The following is an 8,066-nucleotide window of genomic DNA, read 5'->3' as shown; positions in this document are numbered from 1 at the left end:
CCCTTGATTCGGCCCGCCCTGCCCTCCGCCTTCCCCGCAGGTGCGGCGGGGCCCTGCGGGACCCTGGGGGACCCTGCTGGACCCTGCTGGACGCCGCGGCTGTGGCGCGTGTCCCTCGGCCCCTCTGCGCCGCGCCCCGCCCCGCCGCCCGGGTTCTGGGCCACCTTTCTGCTGTTCAAGGCCACCTTTACGCACGAGGTTCAAAGCGAGACCTTGTCTCGCGGAATTCTCTTTATTTCCCCCTCAAGGCTCAAAGTACAGACGGGCGAGCCCGGACCCGCAGGTTAAAGCCCGGTTCGTGCTCGTGGGAGCTTCGTCCAGGGCGCACCCCATGCTGTGCAGAGGCAGTTCGCTGCTGGAAGCTGCAAAATCCCATCTCCGCTCCTCAAATGAACTGACGGGAACTCCAGGAGGGCGTGTTCAGAACCTGAACTTCAGGTTTCTGAAATGCAGAAGGAGGTGAGCTGGAGAATTGCTCCATGACAGTGGGAGGACGGATCAATGAAGATCTCTAGGATTCCGGGCACAGGACCTCATCTGGCCTTCCTGTCTGCCTTCAGAATGCTGAATATGGTGGACGCCTGTTGACTGGGTGGGCTTGTGAATCTTGGATAGGCAGGGCCTTGACGGCCAGGTTGAGGAACTTGAATTCTGTTGTACCAGGGGGCATGGAGAAACCGTCGGAGAACAGGGCCTAGTGGGTGTTTTAGAAACACCAGTCGGGAATGGTGAGAATGAATTTAACAAGGGACAACAGGCTTGCCTCTCCTGGAATCAGGAAGAATAATTGGAGGCCTTTGTTATAGTAATCTAGAATGAGATACATGATGGTAATTGGAGAAGCACCAGTGATTGTTTCCCAAAGTCCTTGGAACTGTAGGATTTTTGTGAATGTTCAGGTGGAGACGGGTGGGCCGTACTGGTAATGTTGAAAGTTGCTTGGATGTGGGCAGTGGGTGGTGACGGAGAAGGACAAATTAAGAACGGTGCCTTGGCCTGACCAGATGGTGGCGCAGTGGATAGAGCGTGGGACTGGGATGCAGAAGGACCCAGGTTCGAGACCCCGAGGTTGCCAGCTTGAGCGCGGGCTCATCTGGCTTGAGCAAAAAGCTCACCAGCTTGGACCCAAGGTCGCTGGCTCCAGCAAGGGGTTACTCGGTCTGCTGAAGGCCCACGGTCAAGGCACATATGAGAAAGCAATAACAACTAAGAAGTCGCAACGTGCAACGAAAAACTAATGATTGATGCTTCTCATCTCTCTCTCCGTTCCTGTCTGTCTGTCGCTGTCTACCTCTGCCTATGTAAAAAAAAAAAAAAAAAAAAAAAAAAAAAGAACGGTGCCTTGGCTTGGAGAATTCACGAATATGGGAACAAAAATATTAATATTTTCTATCAATATAAGTAGAAAAATGGAGCTCATTGAAAGCTTTGGTTTCCATTATGATGTTGCAGGAGAAATATTTCAGTTTTCTTCAAGCGGAGTGTCAAACGTCGTGTCTGTCGTGATCATTACCTTCCGGCTCTGAACTGAGTCCAGGTAAGTAAATTTATTTGTTTATTGTTACATTGGCTCTTCGTGAAGAAAACCCTGGGTGATGTGACTTGTGATTCAATACCAAAGGCAATGGACAGCTAGCTGGGTTCCATGGTTCTGAATGTTTAAAACTCGTGTACTGCTTCCTGCTCTAATGAGAAACATCATTTCTTTGAACTTTCAACCCCTATCAAAAATTGCATAACTAATGACTTACAGTTATAAACTGGAAAAATAATTCCATTTTTTACGTGTAAAGAACTAGAAAAGGTTTTAAAAAATGCTGACAATCTAAAACAAATGAAAAGACAAGGAAGTTCACAGAAAAATAAACACACAGCTCCTAATTATCTGAAAGTGTACTTAACCTCACTTGTAACGAGAAAATAAAAATTAAAACACCTCAGGATATTATTTGTTATATAATTTACAAACATTTGCAAGTTTGACAATAAAACATGTTGCTGAAGCTTTGGGGAAATTCTTAACACAATTGCAAAAAGTTGCATTGCGTCAGTGAGTTACAAAATATCTGTTAAACTTAGAAATGCACTTACCTTTTGACCTACATTTTATCTCTTTTGATTCACTTCCAGGAATTTATTGTACAAATATACCTGCTCACATATAAAGTATGCACACAATTACTTATTGTAGCACTTTGTATAATAGCAAATAATTGGGCTGATTAAATAAATAATGTCATGTTCAGCAGCTATAAACAGGAATTAGTGAAATTTTCTTTGTAATGATTAGAAAAATGTTCAAAATGACCTTTACAGCCTTTGCTGGTTGGCTCAGTGGTCGAGTGCCAGACTGGCATGTGAAAGTCCTGGGTTGGTTTTCCTAGCCAGGGCACACAGGAGAAGCAACCATCTGCTTCTCCCCCCCCCCCCCCCCATACACCTCTCTCTTTCTCTCTCTTCCCCTTCTACAGCCATGGCTCAAATAGTTCAAGCAAAGTTGGCCCTGGGCGCTGAACATGGCTCCATGTCCTTACCTCAGGTGCTAAAGTGGCTCAGTTGCCAAGCAGTGGAGCAGTGGCCCAGACAGGCAGAGCATTGCTGGGTAGGAGGCTTGCTGGGTGGATCCTGGTCAGGGCACATGTGGGAGTTTGTTTCTGCCTCCCTGCCTCTCACCTCATAGAAAAAAGAAAATGATCTTGAAATGAAAAAAGGAATATACAGAACTACTGGTAGTCTGTTATCTTCTGTGAAGTAAAGGGGTGAAAAAGAATATGTATTGGCGAACATTGCAGGTTTGATCCTCGGTTAGGGCACAAACAAGAATCAAGCAATGAATGCATGAGTGGGTGGAACAAATCGATTTTTCTTTCTTTCTCTCTCTCTCTCTTTCTCTCTCTCTAAAGTCAACAAATAAAAATTTTAAAAAGAGGCCTGACCTGTGGTGGCGCAGTGGATCAAGCATCAACCCAGAATGCTGAGGTTGCCGGTTCAAAACCCTGGGCTTGCCTGGTCAGGGCACATATGGGAGTTGATGCTTCCTGCTCCTCTCCCTTTTATCTCTCTCTCTCTCTCTTCTCTAAAATGAATAAATAAAAATAATTAAAATATATTTTTAAAAAGTATGTATTTGTATCTGCTTGTATTTATACAAAAAAATTGGAAAGATACACAAGAAACTAATAAATAAGTTTCCTGTAAATGGGGCAAATGAAAAGACTTCTCAATGTATGCTTTTTAATATCATTTTGATTTCTGAAACAAGTGAGAAGAAACTGCCATGAAAACAATGACCCACATTTCAGAAGCAAATGCACCACACACACGCACACACCCACATATACACACACGTGGTGTGAAGCTGCTGTTCCTGCTATTGCCTGCCGTGTCTTCACTCAGTCAATACCAACACTAGGCACATGTGTTTCAAAGAACGGCAGACCTCAGTGATCACTCTGCCCTGATGACTAACCAGATGTGTTCAAGTCCATTCAGTGTCCGTTATTCTCGGAATGGTGTGTGGTGGGGTCATGGCAGGCTGAGAGGGAAGGAACATCTCTTAGCATTTAGCATATAGCAATATTTGATGATCACTTACAACTATTTGCTCAGCATTGAAGACAGTGGGAACAAGATACCCTTACCTTTGGGGAGTTTACATTTTCTGGGGAAATATATTTTGGCAAGGAAGAAAGAAGAAGGAAGAGAGGAAGGAAGGAGAGAAAGAAGGAGCAAAGGAGGGAGGAAAAGAGAAGGGGGAAAAGACGTTTTGTCTTCTTTAATGAAATCAAGTGTGGCCACAAATTCCCCACTTTAAATTACTCATTTATTTTTTTGAGTAGAATTTTTAATAAGAACAACATGAAAGTTGGTACATAACATAATGAACAAAATAAAAAATAAAGACAAAGTTCAAACAAAAGGAATTTATAGACAAATCCTCTAGAAGGAGAATCTGAGACACTAGTCTCGAAAACTTATTTTACATTAACCATTACTGCAAATGACCTCTGAGACAGAGGGTTACCAACGTGTATAGAATAGCCAGAATTTCAGACAGACAAATACAGTGCGTCTGTAAAGTCATGGTGCACTTTTGACCGGTCACAGAAAGCGACAAAAGACGATAGAAATGTGAAATCTGCACTAAACAAAAGGAGAACCCTCCCAGTTTCTGTAGGATGATGTGGCAGCATGTGCGCATGCACAGATGATGATGTAACACCGTGTATACAGCGGAGCAGCCCATGGCCATGCCAGTCGAGATGTGGACGGTACAGAGGAAAGTTCAGTGTGTTCTGTAGCTTGTTAAATTCGAATCCGTGACCAAAGTGCAACGTGAATATTGGTGCCTTTATAACAAAGCACCACCACATAGGAATAACATTACTCAGTGGGATAAGCAGTTGAAGGAAACTGGCAGTTTGGTGGAGAAACCCCGTTCTGGTAGGCCACCAGTCAGTGACGAGTCTGTAGAGGCTATACGGGATAGCTACCTAAGGAGCCCTAAAAAATCTGCATGAGCCCACATCAAACTGCACTGAATAGGTATGAAACTGGGAGAGTTTTCCTTTTATTTGGTGCAGATTTCACATTTCTATCATCTTTTGTTGCTTCCTGTGACCGGTCAAAAGTGCACCATGACTTTACGGACACACTGTAGATGAGACAGATGAGAGTTCTCAAACTGAAATTGACTCCTATTTCGCAGACAGACCTGAGTACAATTTTACATACAAACAAGGCAAATACAATACAAAGACAAGAGCAGGACACATAAATAAAACCCAATTAAACCCAATAATAGAGTTGCAACTTGGCCCCCAACACAGCCTAGAACAAACACAAAGCATAATAATTAACACGGCAAGACCTTGAAGAATAAAGAAGTTCAGGATCCAACATTCTATTCTAGTTAAGTTTAAATGATTGCTCCTTACATATTCCAATTTTAAAGCAACACTATCCAATGGGGGGGGGGGAGTGTTAGAGGATATGCCTTTTGACTGACGGAGAATTTGATGGGTAGAACAGGATTGATCATTGACCGAGAGGGGGTCAGGAATGAAGCGTGAAGGAGTCCTGGACATAGGGAAGTTCTGACCATTTTTCATTACTGTGACAGAAGTTCTTGAGGTCTCAGAAGTGCTATTCTCTGACCATTGAGTGTGTTTAGGCTTGATGTCTCCCCCAAGGCTGAGACGATTTAGCAGCTTAAGGGAGTGAATTTTGGAAAGGTGGAGTGTACGTTAAGAGAGTAAGGCCATAACGATGAGGGTGAGTGACTAGATTCCTGAGAGTGTCTCGCTAAGGACAGGCATCCCTGTCGATAGATGAGCCACCCTGTGAGTATTTGGGGAGTTCCTTAGATCAGGTGTCCCTTAGTCTAAGGGATATAAGCCCAGAGGTGGCAGGGTCTTCCAGCCTAGCGCCAGGGCTTGTGAGAGTGAGAGTGAGGGTGAAAACAAGTCAGAAGACTGCGTGAGAGGGACCATAGGGTCACTCACCAGAATTGAGGATCGGTGTGGACTGAGAAGTTGGCAATGGAGAGGAGAGATTCCCGATGTCTGGAGTCCTCGTTGGCTGCCTCAAGAGGATCACGGGGGCCTCCCTGGCTGGCTCAGAAGTCACGGGAGAGGGAGCCAGTGCAGGTTGGTCCCGTGACACCGAGCGGATTTGAAGGTTAGCTCAGGACGAGCTGCCACTGCCTGCTGCTCTCTGAGTTGCTAGCCTGAGAGGGTCAGGACCAGGGCACCACTCTGATCCTGCCCACATAGGACCCTTCCGGGTTGTAGCACCAAACGTTAGGTTGCCAAAGGAAGGACACACAAAGCCTCATGAGTTTTATCATTTATTTATGCATCTGCAAACAGAGGGACTGAGACCCTAGTGGCATTAGGTGTATGGGAACACAAATCTTTATAGAGTTAGAGAGGCTAGCCTGGAGGTTTAGCCTTTGATGGGGAACCCTGGGGCGAGTTAACATTGAAGGGGAGCCCTGGGGTGGGGTGATGGCTGATCACTAACCAAGAGAAATCTTTAGATAGGTAATAGGAGGAGAGCTACCGGAACTGCCCTGGAGCCAAATCACTTGAAGTTTTTTCTGGCTAATTGAAGTTTTTTTAAGGGGCCTTGGACTCAAACTTAATAGTGAACTTATTCTTTTTGCAGTTATAAAAATTAAGACTAGTCTCTTCTCTCGTTTTTCTCTGCCTTTTTATAGAATAAAAATTTTGAAAACCAGGAGCAGAAAGGTAAGAGAGCTGCAAGGATTCTCCCAGTCCTCCTCCTCTCACAGTGGAAATCCTTTCACAGAAAGCCGAGTGAGTAACGAAAACAACAAGTAGCCAGAGAAAGGTGATATGGGTGGTGTGGTGATAAGGGCTGTTAGCTCTTCATTGCTTTACCAGACAGACATTTCCCAGGCTATGTAGGTTGTGACTCCAAAGAAGGGATTCAAACTGAGCAAATCAAACTCTAAAAAAAGGGATCAGCCTTAAATTAGTTATCACCAACCAACTGTATAATCAATACACAAAGTGAGAAAAAATATTCTAAAATAGCTTAGATTTTATTTTCGTTGCTCCTTGTATCAGGCATTTGTGTTCACATTCACCTGTTGCACAGGAATGGAGGTTTTATATATAAAAAACAAAAGGCTATTCACTGTCACCGAACCGGATCTCAGATTAAAAGGGATTAAAACACTCACATACACACCCATGACCTATACACACTCAGTGGTGGCATATTCCATCGCAATTTCACCCCTTTTGAATGGCGACCTCTTCATAACCAAATAGTTAAACTCAATACATGACCACAGTAAGAACACCATAAGTAAGTGCACAGTATACTTATGATGAGATAAAAGAGAATCCTTCATGGCCCAGAAGCCAGAGTTTATTTTAAAAATTCGTATTTCTAAGACAAATAATACATGCACTTATTAACTTATATATACTTTTTTTCCAAATAAACCTTTAATAAATACAATAAAAAGCAAGTTTATTTTATGCCTCCTGTATTCTGGTACTTTTAATGAGAGTAGCTTTTGAGTTAGTCATTGTTATAATTTAAAACTAAAATATATAAGGTTCTTGGTTTTGGATCCCTAGTGAGCAATGTTTAATCTTGCTTTATTCATCTATGACTTAACATTTTTCCTGTGGATAATGGAAACAGCAAAAACCAGTAATTATTTTTAGCATCAAGTAGTTCCAATATACATTAGTAACAGACTATTTAAAAATATAAATAAAAACACAGGCAAAATGGACAGAGGCCAAGTTTAAGAATACTTCTGCAATTTACATGGAAAAACCATTACACGATTCATCTAAAAGCAGAAATCTAACTAATATACGAAGCAAACAAGAGAAACTATACATTAGGAGAAAGAGTAGTTAACAAGGTCCTGATCAGTTCCGTGGCAGTGGCTGTTTGTGACTTTGAACATCTGTGAAATGTTAACAGTATCAATACCTATCCCTCTGGGCTGTAATTAGGATTAAATAAGATAACCAATGGGCAATTTTTAGTGCACTGTCTGGCACATGGTAAGTAACTGACCAACATTGTGATGATAATAATTCAGAAGATGGGAAAGTCTGAGACGTGAAGTGCTTTTTGGGAAGTTACAATGGAAAGCCTCTCTCAAGGGCTTAAGTTGGTTTGACAGGAGGTGTGGTGAATGGAAAGCATGCTCCCCTCTGAGGCAGGCGTCCTTGGCCTTGAACCTAGCATTGCTAGGTTAACCATGTGGTCCTGACTTCAGTCTTTCCCGATGAAGTTCACAGTTCAACAAGGGCGGCTTGACCTTCCAGCTCCAACCCTTTATCTCTTCTTAGTAGGCAGGGTTGGCTGCCGTTAGGAAGACAGCTGATAGAACACTCATACTAACTGAGAATTCGAGTTGCCGTATGTAGTTGATTGCTTTATTTTGTTCAAATAAAGAGCTCATCTACTGTCAGCTTTTAATGAGAAATGAGAGACATTAACATGGCCATGCCTGCCTGTCTCAAGGAGACCCCACAAGGAAGCAGCCACTTTCCCACTGTCCCTGAGGA

General features: G+C 43.2%; 1 long non-coding RNA gene across 1 annotated transcript; it reads left to right on the top strand.

The window, feature by feature from the left end:
• The first annotated feature begins 354 nt into the window (after positions 1-354).
• Positions 355-3,329, top strand: LOC136384188 (uncharacterized). Its single transcript, XR_010747536.1, has 3 exons — positions 355-459; positions 1,453-1,537; positions 2,904-3,329. It is a non-coding gene; the product is annotated as an uncharacterized lncRNA (long non-coding RNA).
• Positions 3,330-8,066: the final 4,737 nt, after the last annotated feature.

Source organism: Saccopteryx leptura, chromosome 12, assembly GCF_036850995.1.
Source record: "Saccopteryx leptura isolate mSacLep1 chromosome 12, mSacLep1_pri_phased_curated, whole genome shotgun sequence".
Lineage (NCBI taxonomy): Eukaryota > Metazoa > Chordata > Mammalia > Chiroptera > Emballonuridae > Saccopteryx > Saccopteryx leptura.
This window is presented reverse-complemented; position numbering and strand designations above follow the sequence as displayed.